At 46.6% G+C, this 19738-nt stretch overlaps 1 long non-coding RNA gene across 2 annotated transcripts in view; it reads left to right on the top strand.

Moving 5' to 3' along the window:
- The window catches only part of LOC131495597 (uncharacterized), a 270012-nt gene extending 251306 nt beyond the window's left edge, over window positions 1-18706 (top strand). For both annotated transcript variants that reach the window (XR_009254009.1, XR_009254010.1), the window contains exon 5: window positions 18600-18706. This is a non-coding gene — a long non-coding RNA (uncharacterized LOC131495597). The remainder of the gene's footprint in view (window positions 1-18599) is intronic.
- Window positions 18707-19738: the final 1032 nt, after the last annotated feature.

The following is a 19738-nucleotide window of genomic DNA, read 5'->3' as shown; positions in this document are numbered from 1 at the left end:
AATCTCTGCAAAGCATGAGAAGAAGTGTTAATACAGCTTGGGAAAATACCCTCCCGTCCTCAATTTCCTGGCACGCTCCGGTCCTTTGCCAATGTAGAGCTTATCTCGCCAAGGCAGTGGATTCCAGAATGACATTTCTTAGACCAAGACATAGAATCTATTTTTTCATTGCCTACAGTTTCCTTGCAGTATATGGGGGAAGCATTTAGATTCTCAGAGGGGAAAAACATTATTGATTTGGATAGCTCCTCTTTTCTTGTCGTTTCCTGCTTCCTTTTTCCTTCCTTCCTTCCTTCCTTCCTTCCTTCCTTCCTTCCTTCCTTCCTTCCTTCCTTCCTTTCTCTCTCTCTCTCTCTCCAGCTTTACTGGAGTCATTGGCTTTATAAGAGTTTCAGAAAGGAATCTAATTTTGAGAGAAAAAGGAAATGCTTGGAAAGCTCTCTCTGGAAGGCAGTGGCAGTATGTAGTTGGAGAGTTGGACTCCTCAGGACCCATTCACTGAGTCACTCTCCTTGTACTTTCTGTTAGGATACTCAGCCTGGGGAATCCCATGTGGGTGCCAAGTGTGGGTTCAGTAAGAGTGGAGGCCTTGTCTTATTTATGTGTATAACCTCAGCACCTCGTCTGTTTACCGGGGAGGCTCACTGGAAGAATGAATGAATGATTGCATTGGAAATAGGTCCAGCACAGGATTTTCTTCAGACCCAACTGTCTTTCCTGGGTCATTAGGTATTCAGGTTGGTCTTTATTTATTTGTTACACATTTATTGAAAACCTCCAGAGTAATCAAGACTTTGGTGAATGCAGAGAGAGCAAAGGTGAAAAAGGCAAGATCCCTTTTTGCAGTGTCTTTGGCTGATACTTAAAAAACATTTCCAACAGTAACTCCTTTGAACATAAAGCACAATAATACTTAATGATCAAATATTCTGAATTAAAGCCACCCCACTCACAGACTTATGAGGAGATCATTCAGAAAAGATGAATAGCTAGAATTCACACACACACACACACACACACACACACACACACAGCAGGGGCTACCCCAAATAGTCATTGATTTGGCATAATTGAAATTTGAAATCTTTTGTTCCTGTCATTCACTAACTTTCAGAACTGGGGAGGAAGGAGAAGGATGTGTGCCCAGGCTTAGGAATTTGGCTCCTGGTTACAGGTTGTCCTGGTCAGTTTGTCCCCACCAGTTTCTTCCACATCAAGATTCCCCTCTGGAGCTGATTTGGCCAGTTTTTTAAATATTACATTTTTTTATGTCATTATGTTTACTGTGCTATTAGGTGTTATGCCTTATGCATTACTTATACATAATAATGTTCACTTATGTTAAATGTACATTTGATGAATTTTAGAATCCTATACCCATTTGTAAACCCCAGAACAGTGAACATACGGACTACTTTCCTCACTCAAGATCTTTTGGATGTCTTTGGAGTTAATTCCCCTCTCCATGCCTGGCCCCAAGAAACCACTGATCTTCTTTCTGTTGGTATAGTTAGTTGCCTTTTCTAGAAATTCATATAAATGGAGCCATAGATGACATAGTCTTTTGTATTTGCTTTATTTCATTCAGTATAATGCTTTAAGACTTGATAAAACACAGATTGCTGGTCTCCACCCCCAGAGCAGAAGTACTGACCAGTAGGTCTAGGGTGGCTGGAGAATGTGCATTTCTCACAAGCTCCCAGGTAATACTGATGCTATTATGGTCCAGCAGCCATATATTGGGAACCACTGAACCCATGAGGGGATCCATGAGTTAGAAGCCTCCTTCTGTGGAGCTTCCTTTGATGTTGTTCATAACCTTGCCTGTTGGTGACCCCACTTACCACACAGAACAGAGAGCTTGATTTATCCATGGAAGGTTGGTGCTTCAATGCCTCATTCTTACCATCACTGCCATAATCCTTGTGATCCACAACCATTTATGGTCAAGTACATGATCCAGATTTGGTCACTCTGCTTTCTTTCCTATCTAATTTCAGCCCGGAGGCCAGACACAAAGGCTCTTTGTTCTGTCTGGGGCTCTCTAGCCTTGCTCCTTAACTGTGGCCGGAGCCCTCAGTGCTTCTCTATGGCCCAGAGCTTATAAACCTTCATATTCCTGAAGGACAGGAGCAGGTCTCCTGAAGGGAGACCATGGGCAGGCCTGGTCAAGGAATGATGAGATGAAGAGGGCTGACTATGGAAATCATGCCAGACTCAGAGGCCTCAGTTCTGCTCCTGGCCTCTGTTCTTACCGGCTGTACAGTCTTGGGCAAGGACACTTCTCTTGGCCTCAGCTTTCTCAACTGTGAAATCATGATGATAAATAATAAGAGGGTGATAATGAAGTTATAATATAACAGTCTTATAGAATTACTCAATAGGCTTTGAATACCCATCTCATGCTAGGTGTTGTGCAAGATGGTAGAACTAAGCCCAACTACAACCCAGTCCCTCCCCTTCACAGGTGCGATGGAGGAGCACCCGATTTTATCCCACGATAGTGGCATTCGTATGTATTGCACTGTGGGATTGTAAGGTGCAATAATAAATGGAGGGATGGGAAGGAAGTAATGTATGGGCTGAGATTAGTGGAATTACCTATCTGTTATAATTATCTGGAAATTAACTGGAGAATTTTTTTTTTTTAAGTATGAACAAATAGGCCTAAATCCCAGCCATTCTAATTGAATCAGTCAAGAGGGGCATGGGATCTGGACGCTGGTTTTTCAAAAACCATACCAGATGATTCTAGTGGGTACCCAGGGCTGAGATCCACTTTGCTTCATGATTTGCCCACCTGAAGGGGGGAGATACTTTTGCTCCTCAGTACTGGGAGGAGTTCACCTGTTCCCTTGTAAACTGGCCTTGCAGCTCTGACCTTGACTCCAGGGCGTGGTTTCCCTGGGAGAAATCCTCACTTCTCCACTCCACATTGGAATTCAAAGGAAGGTCCTTGAGATCAGAGGGTGATGACCATGTCTGAAGAGCCAACCTATTATTTACCACAAACCCGAGACAGATGGAATGCTCCAGAGTATTCTTACAACAGCTGAGTTGCCAAGGGAGGAAAATGAGCAAAATTAATCAGCAGCAGGAAGGGAAAGGATGTTGTGGAGTAGTCAAGCAATTAGAGCCATGTTTCAGATATAGAGTTGAGGCCCTTGGACCAGCACAGGGACACCTGGAAGAGACTGCAGATGTGGCCAGTGGTGCCATGTGATTGGACCCGGGGAGTCTGAGAACCTCACAGGCAGAGACCAAAAGCCAAGTTCTGAGTGATTCTTGTCCTGCCACTGGCCGCTGCCCCTGCCCTCTCCAGGGAGACACTGCAGGCTCCCCCTGGCCCTGGCCCTGGCCCTGGCCCCAGTCTACCCTGTCCAGGGCAGGAAGGAGAGCAGAAGCATCAAGGGTGAGGCCAGAAAGAACCAAGATGGCAGGCCACCTGTATACTTTGCCTGGCCCCTCCCCTCCTCCCTGTCAGTCCACTCTGTGGTCTGTAGAGTGTGACATCTCTTTGCTTTTCTGTTCCCTGCTGGGGCTGGAGTCGTGCCCTGAATTTGTCTCTCATAGTCAGTGGAGCCTTTATCCAGACCCTGACAGTGGTCCCAGTGCCCATGGCAAGACTGCCCTCCACTCCGATGGCTACACCTACCTGCCTCCTTCAGGGCAACACAACTGACTTCAAACTCCTTGGATTATAAAATTCGCTGTTGTTCAAACCCAGAGGGCAGAGGTTTGAACAGGCTGGCTGGAGGTGTCCAGGACTAAGCCTTGGACTGCGAGAATAAGGGTGGGCAATTAGGGGACACAGTCACTGGATCCTCACTGCAGCCAGGTGAGTGTTCCCAAGCCCACCCTGTCTGGACCAGATTCCTTGTTCTGGGGTGTTGCTGAGGATGTGCACTGCATCTTTCACAGACTACGTTTGACATTACTCCAGGGCAGCATCATCCCTGCCCAGGGCACCCTGCCCAGCAAGCCTCTGAATGCAGATGAGATCATGAAAGTGCTTTGTAAACAGCACAGAGCTCTATGCAGGCAAATCCTGGTTACAAACGGCACACATTTACTTGTTCACTGTGAACTCTCCTCCTCAGCCTGGCCTTGCATTGAGATCCACCAGCCCGATGATCTCGAGTGGGACGACTCCCCACCAAGATGTTTTCAATGTGGTAGACAGAGCAAGGTGGCAGGTGCCAAGTTCACCCCCTCACATGGCTCACCCTCCCCAGCTCTGCTCTTTGGACACATTTTGTCTCCCCATTCTTCCCCATGAGTGGGAAAGCCTGGGAGGGTGGTTTTTAACCTTTCTTCTTGCTTGCGCATCATGTGACCAATTCAACTTGTTTCTCCCTCTGTTCCTTCCTTTTCTGGAACCTCTGGAGCTCTGTTGTAGCAACCGTGTCCCTGGGCTCCAGTTTTTTTGTGGCAAATGAAGGATCAAACCAGACGAGTGGTTTTCCAACCATAGCCCGTGAAAGCCTGGGCATCAAGATCTGCTGGGAGGTGGGGGTGGATATAAAGCTTAACTATTCTGTTTTCCCTTTTAGACATCGGTGCGTCCTGGAGAAATTTGCTTCATTGTTCGGAGCCTCACAATACCTATAAGTTGAGACGTAGCTCATGGTACTGTTGTGAGGACTGAGTGAACTATATGAATAGTTCCAGTGCAAAATAGCGTACAAATCTGTGAAGGTTATCATTATTACCTAAGGTATGTGTGGTCACTCCATTTTATTAGATGAGCAGACTGAGATCCAGATAATTTGTGACTTACCTGAGGTCGCATCTCTGGAGGTAGCAGAGCCTCAACCGGAACGGGGGGTGTTACTGATCACGTCCCAACCTCTTCACGCCAGGTTTCCCACCTTATCTGGATATTCTGAAGGCTGTAGCCCGTGTTCTGAAGTCTTCTCTTTCCTCCGCACTCGGCTTGAGTTGTCAGCCCAAGCTGCTGCCAAAAGTGAAATCGTGCGTATTTTCATAGGGAGTGATGCCGCCGATAACCTCACTCAACCTCTAGGACAGCCTAGTGAAGAAGGCGTTACTGATCTTTCGATTCCTGAGCCGGTCAACCTCATTTCTGTCTTCAGTGCCTGTGCGTCTGGACTTCCCTTCTCCCTGAAGCGCGTTTGCCCTGCATAGCCACGTAGCACCCTTGGAGAGGTCTTCTTGAAACACTCTGTAGAGAGTCACTCGGACCACTGCTTTATCTTTCTTCAGAGAACATAGCACTACCAGACACAGATCTGTGTGTTTTCTTTATTATCTACTTCCCCAGTAGACCGTGGGCCACTGGTGGGCTGGGACTTCGTCTCTTCTGGCTGTGTGCGGATAACCAATGCATGACACCCAGGAGGCAGTGCGTAAACACTTCACAAATAACTCAATGAGGGGATCCCGTTTTCCAGATGAGGAGACCAAGGCTCAGACTCTGTGTGCCTTGCTTGGGGTCAGCAAGGACCAAAAGGCAGGACGGGACTGTAGCAGATTCTGCCCAGGTGGTGCATCCCTGATCCTCTGGATTAGGTGCTTTAACATATTTCCTGGACCATATGTACGATCCTCCCATTCAGGTATGTGGCTGATCGTTCTTGCTGGTGATTCCAGCCTCCCGGGGCTGGGGCGTTTCTGGATCTATTCCTGTCCCCATTCACTTCACATTGTCCCGTTTCTTGCAAATAAGGTGTGGGTCTGCAGTGAATCCCATGTGCCAGCCCCTCCCTGGGCTTCACACCTTCTGCTTGGGGGTGGGTGGGTGTGGGCTTACGAGGGATGGTGTCTCCATCCCTCTCATCAGCTCTGGATTAGAGCAGGTCACAACCCTGCCCTTTGTGGGGGGAACGAGAACCAGAACCAGAGGAAAATGGGACTTTGGGCATGTGCACTACAGTTCCTGTGATGAGGGAGGAAGCTGTGCTTTCTTTCACTCCCCGGATGATGGTGATGTCATCGTTTGGTGCAGAAGCAGCCATCACCGAAGCACCTGCCATTATAGTGAGATGACTTCCTCCTCCCCCCAACTTCCACTTACGACTCACTGGGCATCACTGAATCCTTTGGATGAACAAAGCAGGCAGATGGGGGCATAAGGGGTCTAGTGGTGTCAGATCTGGCATGAAGCTCCCAATGGTCTTCATAGAGGCTAAGAATACCTGGCATTGATGCTTTTTCAGAAGGGCCACCCACATTTTACCCAGTAAATCACAGCCTGGCCTCCCGATCCAGCTCGAGGCAAATTCAGTATTTACTTTGGATACCACTCTCCCAATCTAGGCAAAAAGTCTGAGGGCAGCAAGAGGCTGTGATGAACATTTACCTGGGGAACAGAGCAAAATGCCACCGTTGGTGTTAAAAAAATTTTTTTTTTCTGCTTATAGGTCAGCCGTGGGACCCAGAATCTCCCCCACCTTGAACACAAATGCAGGCAGTCGGGACTAAAATAGCCATGACTAGGCAATGCCACTGGGTATCTTTAACTGCTCTCAGTCATTAAGATGCCTGAATTGGATTTATCACCAACGATTGGATCGATTGCTTGGTGCTCAAGTGCAATCTAAGTCCTTCTGTGCCCCGACTTCAGGCATTGTGTTAAGATGGATGGGCTGGTAATGCCACCCCCGTGGGAGGTGGGTCTGGAGGGTTCTGCCTTGAATGGAGCCTCTGAGACAAAAATGTGCGGGGCATTCATGGGGCAAAGGAGCAGAGAAACAGGATTCTTTGTTCACACCCCCTGGTGCCCGGGACCCACGCCGCCTGGCGAGTGGGTCCATCTGCAGTGGGTGGTGACAGCTCACAAGAAGTGGGGAGGGCACCAGTGAGGACTCCCCATTACAGTAGGGTTTGCCTTTGCAAGAATGAGCACAGTTTCATGGAGCTCTTCAGAGCTCCTTCTCCCAGGCCTGGCCTTGCCATCCCATGCAAAATAGGCCTTTGTTACAGTTTGGGTCTCTGTCAGTCCAGGCAGGTCTATCTGCTATGGTTGGGGGGCAGACTTTGCTGGGGAAGCTAAAATGTCCTTGAGGCCGTGGCCTGAACCTGTGGGTCCTGGTGGGTCTCCCGTGGCAACTGCAACAACACAGCACAAGGAATAGACAGCTTCTGATCTGTTTTCTCATGACTGGAATTCACCAGCTCAGTGTTCTTAGATCTGTGCTGCCTGCCTGCCTGCCTGGCAATGCTCTACCTTCCCCCTTTTCAGCCAATCCGCCTCAACTGGAACATCCCCCCGGCCCTTGCTGTGAACTAATTCAGGTCATTGTTGCCCTCACCCTGCAGGACGTAGGGACCCCAAGAAGCTCCACGCTCTCAAGTCAAACACAGTCCTGACCTTGTGCGACTCAGTGGGACACTGAGCATCCCCTTCATTGTCACTTGTTCATATCTCCTAGCTAGCCTTCGGCGCTCTGGATGGATAGTTTTTGGGATCTTGGCCACCACAAGAAAACAGAGCCTGTATTTCCAAGGATTTGAGAAGAGCTTGAAGTTGGTACAAATGTTCCCAGCTTCTCTTGTAGGCCTTCTTTCACTCAAGAGTAGTCTTCAGTTGTTGGGCTCCATTCAGGGCCTTTCCTCCCAAATCACTTGACCCTCACTGAGCCTTGTGTGGCAACACATTCCTGGTCACCTAGACTTTTGATTTTGGAGACACGCTTTTATTCATACCTCTTTCAAACTTCCTCTGAATATTATACTTCTCTTCCTTTCTTGACTGCAATCCATGATCTGGTGATTCTGGGTAAATAAACTGCTTGGTCCTGTCTGGTCTCCGGGAGCCTCTCCCTTAGCCCAGGGCCTGTGGACAGTGAATTGACCAGCGTGCTGGACCTTTCTTGGAAGCAGAACCTGGTCACTCCCATGCATGTTCTTTGACTCCTCTGTTCTTCCTATTCAGTTAGACAGATTTCTTTCCTTCCTTCTTCCCTCCCTCCCTCCCTCCCTCCCTCCCTCCTTCCTTCCTTCCTTCCTTCCTTCCTTCCTTCCTTCCTTCCTTCCTTCCTTCCTTCCTTCCTTCTTTCTCTCTCTCTCTCTCTCTCTCTCTCTTTCTCTCTCTCTCTCTCTCTCTTTATTTTTTTTTTTCAACGTTTTTTTTTTTTTTTTTTTTAAATTTATTATTTTTGGGACAGAGAGAGACAGAGCATGAACGGGGGAGGGGCAGAGAGAGAGGGAGACACAGAATCGGAAACAGGCTCCAGGCTCCGAGCCATCAGCTCAGAGCCTGATGCGGGGCTCGAACTCACGGACCGCGAGATCGTGACCTGGCTGAAGTCGGACGCTTAACCGACTGCGCCACCCAGGCGCCCCTCTCTCTCTCTCTTTAAACAGAGTGTGTTTAATCTTGATTGCAATTCTTCCACTCCGGAGCATGAAAATACTGATTGCAAAAAGCCATTTGATATCAGTTCATGAAGGCTTTGGAACATTGTAATGAACTTCCAAAAGTTCTTTGGGTCACAAAGATTGTGTTTTACTGAATCTGAATGGTCTCATTTGGAAGGGGTTGGAAAGTTATTCAAATTGAGGTTTTCTTTAGGCTGAAGAGGTGATTCCTTTACGTGGGAAGACGCCAAAACTCAGTGCCTGTGGGCCCAGGGAGTGATAATAACCACAGAAATTCATATACTTGGTATGTATTGACACAGATTCAAGTACTTTATGTGTATTTTGTCTTATAGAATTTTCTCACCACCACTACCTCCACCACCAAGAGGGGGTGTCAGGAGATAGAGGGCTGACACAGCCCCTTACTGTCCATGTGATTCCTACTTCTCTAATTAAAGTGATGGGAAAATTCCCACAGTCCCTCTTGTCTTGCTGTTTAAGCCTTATAAATAGCTATTTTTCCCCCCAAAGTCCCAGCAAGCCATAGAGAAGGCTTGGGTTCAAGTGCTGCCTTGACACCAGCCAGATGGCCTTGGGCAAGGCGGTTGGCCTTTCTGAGGCTCGTTTATACACTGAACATTACTGAGTGTCCACTGTGTAAGGGGCTGTGCCATGTTATGTGCGGGCACTCGATAATGATGAGAACAACAGTTGTGATGGTAACTACCATTTACCTAGCTTGGATTACGTGTTAGGCACTGGGCTAAGTGTTTTATTTCCAACTTTTCACTTAGTTCTTCCATAAACCTTTAAGACAAGCAGCATCAACAGGGGGAAGCTAAGGCTAAGAGTTTAACTACGTTGCCTAAAGTCCACACAACTTGTAAATGAGAGAAGCAACCTCAGTTCTGTTGGACCTCAAAGCCCATGTTTCTAACCACCAAGTGACCGGAATCCTGGCTGAGGCGTTCAGAGGTGTGGAGGGGGGTTGGAAACTTGTGTCATGGAGATTGGTGTCCTGAAAAAGTTTTGGGTTGTCAGACCTCAGGGACCAAGTACTGAGAGTTCGGACAATGTTTTTAGCCTGTAGGGTATGTGTGTGTGTGTGTGTGGGGGGGGGTGGTGGCTCAAGGGAAACTTTGTAGAGAAGTTGTTATTTTAACTTTGAAATCTGGTTATGATTTGAGTATGAGATGTGTGAGCAGGGGCGCCTTCCATTCTGGGTGCTCTGGCAAATGCAACGCTAGCAATTTGTGAGGGGTGTGGAGGTAGCAGGGGTTGGTTCGGTCTGATGTAGCATGTTCTTCATCAAAATAAGTGTGTAAATTAAATATATCTCTATTTATATTTGCAGCCTATATCTACCCATACCTACTCATCTACATTTGCATATCTGCACCAATACATTTATACCTACATATCTACAGCTATACATCTATGCCTATACATCTGTCTATATCTATATATCTATGTCTATATCTATATCTATATCTATATCTATATCTATATCTATATCTATCATGTCCATCATATCTATCATCTGTATCATTTATAACGTCTATATCATCTATATCTATACATCTCTGTATCTCCATATCATCTATCTCATAGGACCTAGTTTCATTCCTGGGAATATGTCCCTAAAGAAAATCTCATCCAGATCCATATAGAAATACATGTCATGACATTTATCACAACATTGGGGGTGGGAGTGTAGGATGGGAGGGCCGAAGGGCATCAGGCAGTGTAGGCATGTTGCAGCTTACGACCTGACTCTCCTGGACCTAACTCAAGTCAGGCTTCTCTAAACTCCCAAGCCCCACTCCCCGCCCCTGTCTTTGGCCCACTTGGTCCCCTACCCTCAATATCTGATCAAATTTGTCTTCCCTCACTGGCAGTATCTTATCACCCTGCCTGCCTTCAGCAAGAATCCCATCAAGTCGGCTTAAGCAGAATCCCCTTGTCTCTGATGTTTCCTCTTAGGGATTTTCCATCCCCTGACTCCACCCTGCTCCTTGGATAGGAGTCCCCACTTGTCCTTGTTGTGTTTGGACTGGAGCCCAGCTCTGTTCTGAGGTTTCTCTTCTCCCACTGCAGTAGTTCTAGAATAGAATTCTCCTTCTCCGCTTCTTCTTTTTTTTTTTTTTTTTTTTTTAAATTTTTTTTTTCAACATTTTTTAATTTATTTTTGGGACAGAGAGAGACAGAGCATGAACGGGGGAGGGGCAGAGAGAGAGGGAGACACAGAATCGGAAACAGGCTCCAGGCTCCGAGCCATCGGCCCAGAGCCTGACGCGGGGCTCGAACTCACGGACCGCGAGATCGTGACCTGGCTGAAGTCAGACGCTTAACCGACTGCGCCACCCAGGCGCCCCATTCTCCGCTTCTTCTGTCCAGCTCCGGTGTTCCTTGAAACCTACCAGGACAGAGTTAGAAGTGCACAGGACAACATACATGCCTCTTAAAAGAAAATTTTTTTTACATTTATTTATTTTTGAGAGACAGAGAGAGACAGAGCACAAGGGGCAGAGAGAGAAGGAGACAGAGAATCCGAAGCAGGTTCCAGGCTCTGAGCTATCAGCACAGAGCCTGACTCAGGGCTTGAGCCCACAAACCGTGAGATCATGACCTGAGCCAAAGTCGGAGGCTCAACCGACTGAGCCACCCCGGTGCCCCAACATACATGCATCTTAACAGCATAGTGCCGAGTGAAAAAAAATGAAATTTATATAACACAGTACCATTGACATGACTTAAAAACAGGTGTACAAAATAGCAATATGTTTTTACAAAGACACTTACAAATAAAAAGGTAAACACTAAACACACAGATATGATTGCGTATGGAGGGGTGGTAATGGAGAACAGAAATAAAAAGGAATAGTGAAGTAAATGAAGGTTGACCCAAATTGAGGACAATGTGTCATGAACTAAGGGACATAATCAGTTCAACCCCCTGAGATTCACCCCCAGACACACACACACACACACACACACACACACACACACACACACATGCACGTATGCACACACATACACATACACATCTGGTTGGGGGGCAATGGGCCGAGATAGGCATCAGGAAATGCTGTAATGTACCCTGATGACAGGTTACGTGTCCACTAGGTACACAAGGGATTCCATGATCCTTGAAAATGGGTCTGCCCCCAAGATCTGGGCAGTATAAAGAACGAATAGGCCTAGAATCTTAGGGACTGGATAAAACCAAGAAGGACCTGACCTACAGGTTATCTGCATATGTGTTGAGTCAGAGAAAAGAAAAAGAGGCAAAGCCTAAAAGAGAAGGCGCTGAAATTGGAACGTCCCAGAGACGATAAGGGCAGCAAGGCTGGAGCTGTGGGGAGAGCATGTGTGTGCAAATGCATCCATGGCATAGGGGGGTGGAGGAGAAAGCATGGAGTGCCAGGGTCGCAGGAGTAAGTCAGCTCATATTGGACTTACTGGGGAGGGGGTGCTACTTATGTGAAAGTGTTGGCTGTCTTGTCCATACAGGGTGGAGGTGTTTAAAATGTTGCTTCGGCACAAATATCACCTCCCACACTGAACCCTTCTCCCTCACTCTGCCCACTGCTTGGCATAGCACGCTGGGATTTTCTTGTGTGGCGAAGCTAAGGTCATGCTGGCTCCCAGGTGGGCCTCCCTTGGCTCTGGTCTCTTGCCTGGCTATGGAAGGCGTCCTTAGCCGTTGCGAGACTGGGGCTGTCCCTCCCGACCGCTAGAACTCCTCTTCCCTTATTTTCAAGAGGGTTCACCGGCGTGGGAGCATGCCACATGGATGTAGCAGGACTCGGTGGAATATAGGACAGACACTCGACTTGACGAGTATCCCTGTGTCCGTCGGCCAAGGATCCAGAGAGTAAAATTGTTCGGTTGTCTTGAATGTATCATTGCTTGACTTGAAGTTAGTTTCCATGCTTTGCTGACCTGGAGGCACTCAAAACAGACGTAGGATTAGGATCAATTACAGTCGTGATAAAGTGATCACACTATCCTAATGATTTCAGGTTTTTATTTATTTACCTATTTTTTTAAAGTTTTTAAAATTTATTTTGAGAGAGGCAGAGAGGGTGAGTGGGGGAGGGGCAGAGAAAGAGGGAAATCGAGAATCCCAAGCAAGCTTCACTCTCAGTGAGGAGCCTGGTGTGGGGCTTGATGTCACAAACAGTGAGATCATGACCTGAGCCTAAATCAAGGGTTGGATGCTTAACCGACTGAGCCCCCCAGGTGCTCTGGGACCTATCTTATTCACCTCTGTCATGTGCTAATGCCAGCATATTCCCTGGAGCATGCGAAATGCTTAATCGATTTGAACAGACTGCAGCACATTATTTAAAAAATATGGCACTGTCCCAGGTCATTGATAAAAGTATTAGCTGTACCTATTAAACTGTCATGTCATCTTATTTTATTTCTTTAAAAATATTTATTTTGAGAGAGAGGGGGGGCGGGCGGAGAGAGAATCCCAAGCAGTCTCCATGCTGTCAGTGCAGAGCCCAACGTGGGGCTCAAACTCATGAACTGTGAGAACATGAACTGAGCTGAAATCGAGAGCCAGGCACCTACCCAACTGAGCCACTCAAGTACCCCAATTAAAATTTTTATTTGGAAGTTTGATTGTTTACATGCTGTCTAAACTTAAGTGCCCAGGCCCAAATACCCCAAAGCATATCTGACAAAAGCCAGATCTTCCTATAGCGTTGATACATTTTACCAACATTACCCTAGAGCTCAGCAGTCTCTGTGTCTACCTTGCACCTTTGCCTGGCTAAGGGTGATTGGCTCTGAATAGTTTGTTCCCGGTCCTCAAATTGTGAAAAATATTAAGCATATTGAGATGTGGATTGTGTTAGTAATCCAGACCATTATTACTAAAATCCCTAGGAAATCATGGAGTCAAAATAACTTTTGCATTTGGCACAAAACCAAAAACCAAAAACCAAAACCCCAACAAAAACTTTCCTCCTCTGTCCCCGCTGACATACTTTCATGGAGGACCTGCCTCTGATCTGCTGTCTTCATTATTTTTGGTTTGTTTGGGATGGGTTCCCTCGCCAAGGCTGGAACCCCACTAGAGACAAACTGCAGAAAGAAAGGAAAATGGAAGTTCTCCTTGTGAATTCTCAGAATCTCCTATGGAAATTCCAGAACTACCTTCTTCCAAAGGGTTCTAGTACTTTGACTGGAAGCCTGGCCAGGGAGGGGCAGCCTGCTTTAGGACAGGAGCTTTCAAGTCTGAGCACAGGGTTCCTGCTCCAGGTCTGTTCCCCACCCGCCGTGTGACCTTGGGCAAGTCAGTTCTACTCTAAGTGCAAAGCGGGGAGGAAGGAGCTTTCACTGAGCTCCTTTCATGGGGTCAGCACTGGGCCAAGTGCTAGGGATACATAATAACCTAGTACTTAGAAGGACTCTGGGATGAGTATTTCTGCATCATATAGGAAACCAAATGGAGGCTCAAATAAACGGCTCAAAGACACAGAGGTGGATTTTGCAACCAGAATCAGCATGTCTCCAAATGTCCTTCTTCTTAACTTGGACTCATTCTCTGTGAGATGAGTTCATTGGTCGTCATCCAAGGTGCTTGCAGCTCCAACAATTTATAACCCAATGGGGATGGATTCTCATAGCACAGGAACTGATCGCACAGGACAGTCGTGTGCGTGTCGGGTCCCCTGACCCAGACTTACCATTCGTAGGGGCTGGTCCTGCCTCCCACCTGACACTCACATTCACCTCTTACCGCTTCTCTCCTTCAGCCCAGGACACTTTGCTCTTGTCTCCCATGACCTGCCCATTTGTCTCTTGTCCTTCATCAAAGCCCCTTTCTTTCTTGCTGCCTACCTGTTACTTCCTCCTCCCGAGTAGCCCTGTGAAAAAAGCTCTCCTTCTCTTTTTCCAGGCTTATCTCACTTTTACCTGGAAGCTTTCCTGGGTGGATAAATTATTTTGAATGGTTTTGGAAAAAAGTCAGTTCAGTCTGCATTTCGTTTTCATTTGTAAAATGAGAGCACTGCATTTGCTGGTCTCCCTGGCCCTTTCCAGGGCCAGCGTTCTGTGAATTCAAATAAATCTGACCTCTTCCTTTCCCCCGTATTCCCTCTGTAGCTCTGGCCTTTGTTTTCATATTAGCTGCATTTGCAGTTTCCACCCTGCTACTTTGTTTTTATTCTTGGGTTATTGCCACGTGCAACATTTAGGTATTCTATCTAGCCTGGAAACTCCTGGAAAGGAGAAATCATGTGACTTTTTCCTCCATATCCCCTCTGGTCTTATCCCCAGGATGGGACAAATCCATGAACTTGGGGGTTATTCAAACACTGCCATCAATTGTTGGATGGATGACAGGCCCATTTAGAGCATTGGGGTTTTTTGGGTTTTTTGTTTGTTTGTTTGTTTGTTTTTTTGGTGTCCTTGCCATGTTCCTGCCATCCACTTTTTAAAAACATCTTTTTTTAAGTTTATTTATTTAGTTTGAGAGAGAGAGAGGGAGAGAGAGAGAGCACATGAGGGAGGGGCAGAGCTAGGGAAAGAGAGAGAATCTGAAGCAGGTTCCAGGCTCTGAGCTGTCAGCACAGAGCCTGACTCGGGGCTCGAACTCACCAACCATGAGATCATGATCTGAGCCAAAGTCAGACCCTTAACCGACTCAGCACCCAGGCACCCCTAAGACATATCTTTACTTACTCACTTGTCTGGTAATTAGGTCCTGGCCATTGCCTTTTTTTTGATTGGCTCTATTACACAAACTGGCTAAATCTATGTCCATGCCCTTGATTGGTGGAATGATCCAGATATAACTATCTCCTTGTGATATCCTCTGGATTTCAGGAACACACTTGGCATCCTCTTGGTCTGATGGCTTGTATAACACTTTCAGGCTCATCAGGGATCTGTCAGCACCATTATGGTTAGATTTAAGTGGTTTTTTTCCCCCCTAAATGCAGCTGTCTGCAGGGTCTGATGTTTGTATTGTGGTGGTGGAAGGCAAGATTTATTTATTCAGTCATTTATTCAAAACTCATTTTACTGAGTAGTACTTACCATGTGTCAGAAACTGGGGGTAAAAGGTAAGTAAAATCTGGTTCCTGCCTTTAAGAAGTACTTGGTCTAACAAGGAAATCGGTACTAAAATGTTACTTTTTAAAAAATGTTCATTTATGTTTGAGAGAGAGAGAGAGAGTGGGTGAGGGGCAGAGAGAGAGAGGGAGACACAGAATATGAAGCAGGCTCTGTGCAGTCAGTGCAAAGCCAGATGTGGGGCTCGAACCCACAAACTGAGATCATGACCTGAGCTGAAGTCAGACACTCAATCGACTGACCCACCCAGGCACCCCTAAAATGTCACTTTAATGCAGTGAGATTATACCCTGTCATAAAGGTATAATCAGGAAGGAGCACTTCCTGAGGAGCTAGGAATTGGTCATAAGCAGCACATCACAGACACCATGGCAGAGGTGAACGTAGGGTTAAATGCGAGTGGGATTTGCCAGCAAAAGGGCAGAGGACATTCCAGGCAGAAGGAACAGCCTGCATAAGGGGATGGTGAAAATAAAGGAGGGGCTGGTGAAAATAAAGATGAAAAGGTGGGCAGGAACTGGATGGTGAGGGTCCTTATATATCCTATGGAGGAAGCTGCAAGCCAGTGGCTCTCCGACTTAATTGGGTTAAAGGCTCATCCATGGAGCTGGCTGAATATACAGCTTTCTGGGACCCACTGATTTGATTCGGTGGGTTTGAAGTGGGGTTCAAGAATCTTTATTATGAGCCAGCTTCCCAGGTGATTCTTTTTTTTTCAAGTTTATTTATCTTGAGAGAGAGAGAGAGAGAGAGAGAGAGAGCACGAGTGCCGTGGGGGCGGGGCAGAGAGAGAGGGAGAGAGAGAGAATCTCAGGCAGGCTCCGCACTGTCAGCACAGAGCCTGATGCAGGGCTTGAACTCACAAACCGTGAGATCATGACCTGAGCTGAAGTCAGGAGTCGAGATGCTCAACCGACTGAGACACCTAGGCGCCCCCTTCCTAGGTGACTCTGATGTAGGCAGGCTGCTAATCACTTTAGGCAGACATGGCTGTTTTGGACGTCGCAATGGGAAATACCAAAGAGTGACATCAGAAAGACCAGTCTAACAAAGTATGGCAGGTGAACTGAGGAAGAAAGTCTCCATGTGGGGTGGCCAGTTAGTAATTCATTGTGAAGGCTCACCTGAGAAACGCTCCACCTATGGCAGCAGGTTGTGGCAATGCAGAGAATCAAGTGCAGAAAGCTCTCCGAGCTTGAATGGACAGAAGTTAGGGAAGGAATGGAGTTGTGGGAGGCAGAGATGGGAATCACAGGTGCCTCCAAGAATTTTCACCGGAGCAAGTAAGAACTGTGGGTGCTTTTAACAGGGAGTGCAGTGCGTTTGAGGGAGAAGATAAAAAGTGTGGTGTAGGACTTACTGAGGTTTTGGTGTCTGTAGAACCTACAAATATTTAATTCAGGTCTCCAGATTTGCACTTGGGAATTATGCACATGTTGAGATGAAAGTCAACACCATGGGATTCCATGAGAAAAATCTGGAAGAGAGACTACAGAAGGCCCAAAACTGTACCTTTAAGAGGAAGACACAGGGGAGAGGTCGGTCTATACCCTGGACTGTAGGTGAGCAGCTCATGGCAGTTAAGGAGAGGGGAGAATTTTAGGAAGGAGTTTTTCAACATCAAGTTGGGACTGAGGCACAGCTTGCCTCCTAGAGGCAAAGAGGGGCATCGCAGTAAAGAGAGTCTGATGTGGTGCCAGAAGGCAGGGGGAGTCTACCGGTGGGTGGGCCCTAAGGAGTGTGTCCTTAGGGAGGGACATGGGTGTGCTGATATGTGTGTGTGTGCGCGCGCACTTGTGTGTATGTGTGGCTATGGAATAGGTGTTCATTTATGCAATACATATGTGTTCCATGCGTCCGCAGGAAGTAGGCATAGCCAGGATGAGGCCAAGCCTGACGGATAGCAGTGCCAGATGTCACAGAGGGAATAGAAGGACTGAGAAATGGCTTGGATATTGCCATTTGGAAGGTCATTGGCGACCTTTCACAGAATGTTTTCTTTGGGGCTCAACTGAAGAGTGGCCTGAATGTGAGGGGTGGAAAAGAGAGGCATTGATTGTCAATTTGGAGGCGGGAGTGGGAGAAGGTTAGGCAGGGCGTCCATTAACCTTATTGGTACAACTGGAGAGCTTCACAGGACTTGTTTGGACAACTTGCAATTTCAAAACTTAGCTTTTTTCCTAAGAGGTTATTACAAGTGAAAAGTACCATAATATGCCTTTCTGCAATACTTAAATAGCTTCTTATCCTGACAGTTGTTAATACTTGCTTTTCCAGGAATTCTAGGCCTTTGGCAGCAAACCAACTAAATATTGTGAAATAGAAAATAAAATTGTCCTTTATTGCTGCAGTCTGTTTTTGTACATATCTTTCACGTTAACTCAGATTGAGGTGCGTGAGTACGTGTGTGTGTCTGTGTGTGTGCCCGCATGCATGTGTGTGCACATGTATAGACTTGGGGTGTGCTCATTTAACTAATGTGTTTCATATCCTCTATCTCAGGCGATGTAGGTGCAGTGGGCAGGAGAGACATGGGGGGCCAGTTGATGTTATGCAGGGAATGCCGGTAACTTGGTTTCTGGGGGGGTGCAGAGGGAAGGCCCGATCGTAGCATTTGCCAGTTGCTGTGGTGTAAATACTCCCACCATGGTTGATTTTAGGCTACCAACATGACGTCACTGAACATGGAACTGGATGAAGAGATTTGCCCCATCTTCCCTTGCATGCCAGTACAAGCCAGCCCAAACACCTCTGGCCCTTTAGGCAGGCAGAGAGATAATTGTGACAATAATAATTCCTTTGACTTATGGGGCTGTTTGTGGTTCCCCAAGCACTCTGATATATTTTGTTTTCCTTGCACAGTACCTTGAGTGTTATTTGAAGAGTATGGCAAACCTCTTTGGCTAGCCACAGGCCTTAAATTACCACCAAGGAAATGCTTTTTAACATTCACAAGCAGAGGCCATGTCCTTTAGGGAATACAGTACAGGATATATTAATGTGGATAACTCAGGATCAGATGAGAATGATCTTGATTGTGGGATATCATTGGAGATAGGATATCTGAAAGAGAGATCACAGGGGGTTAGGGAGGGTTGGGTAGCGAGGGAAGGAAGACGTCCAAAAGAGAGATCCAAGATATTAAAGATATAACTTTTCCTACTTCATCATTTTGCTAGGACCTGGCCTGCTCCTAGACCATAGATCTTGCCAGATACAGTTCATGCTCCATTATCCACTCTAATGGAGGAAAGTTGGACAGCATAATTAAAAACAATGGGCAACCTTGAAAGGTATGTACAACTGGATGTGCAGAGGATATAATGTTTGTTTCTTGGTATCTTTCCCATCCGGTGGATGGCTTACCTGTCCTACCTCTGGAGGTTAGCTTGCTCATGGCACGTAAGGACTTGAGAAAAGCCATATGATCAGTGCCGATCTAGATTTTCTTTTCTGTATGAGAAAGAATTTTCTTTCAATCTAGATTTTCTTTTCTGTATGAGATTTTCTATTCTGTGGGGTTGGGGTGGTTCTGTCTCCTTATAAGCAATTTAATGAGGTTTTATTTAAGAACTACTTCTTATTAATGGATGAAAACCTCTTGGCCTCACAAACGAAAATACTTTTTCTGAGAGAAGCGTATTTAATTCACTTGGCCATCAGCTTTCAGGTGCTGTCTCTGCGTGTGTGTGTGCACATGCGTGTGTACACAACTTCAGTAGCTGGTGACTACAGGACAAATCAATATCTAGCCTCTGGCGGCTGTGGGCTGTTATCACTTGGTGACAGTTGACACATTGGTGGCCGGCCACGAGGAGAATGGTGGGTGTGCGTCCTATCAATTTTTAGAGCATATTTTATCTGTACAAGTAACCGTGGTGCAGCGTTCCATTTGTCATTTCTGTCCTTGAAAGGAGGAGTTGATAAATGACAATAACTGTTAGCCCACCAGACCACATGCGTTTCTCCAGCAAAAGCAAAGCTCGGGATAAATTCAACACCTTCCTGACGGTAATGATGATAATAAGCAGTATCTCATACCTAAAATCCAGGTGGGGTTCACAGCCGGCTAAGGACTTTTTCTTACCTTGTCTCATGGAATCCCTATAGAGGCTCCCGTGAGATGGGAAACTGAGGCTCAGAGGGTTAAGTGATTTGCCCAGGGTGACAGTGGTAGTAAGTGGGGCTGAACCTTAAATTAGGCACCCAAGGCCCAACTGCAACACTCCCAACCTGTGTTTGTGATCTTAGCGTCTCCTTGTTCTTTTTTTTTTTTTTTAATGTTTATTCATTTTTGAGAGACAGAGAGTGAGTGGGG

This window comes from Neofelis nebulosa, chromosome 15 (assembly GCF_028018385.1).
Source record: "Neofelis nebulosa isolate mNeoNeb1 chromosome 15, mNeoNeb1.pri, whole genome shotgun sequence".
NCBI lineage: Eukaryota > Metazoa > Chordata > Mammalia > Carnivora > Felidae > Neofelis > Neofelis nebulosa.
Note: the sequence above shows the minus strand (reverse complement) of the source record. Positions and strands in the feature narration are given on the sequence as shown.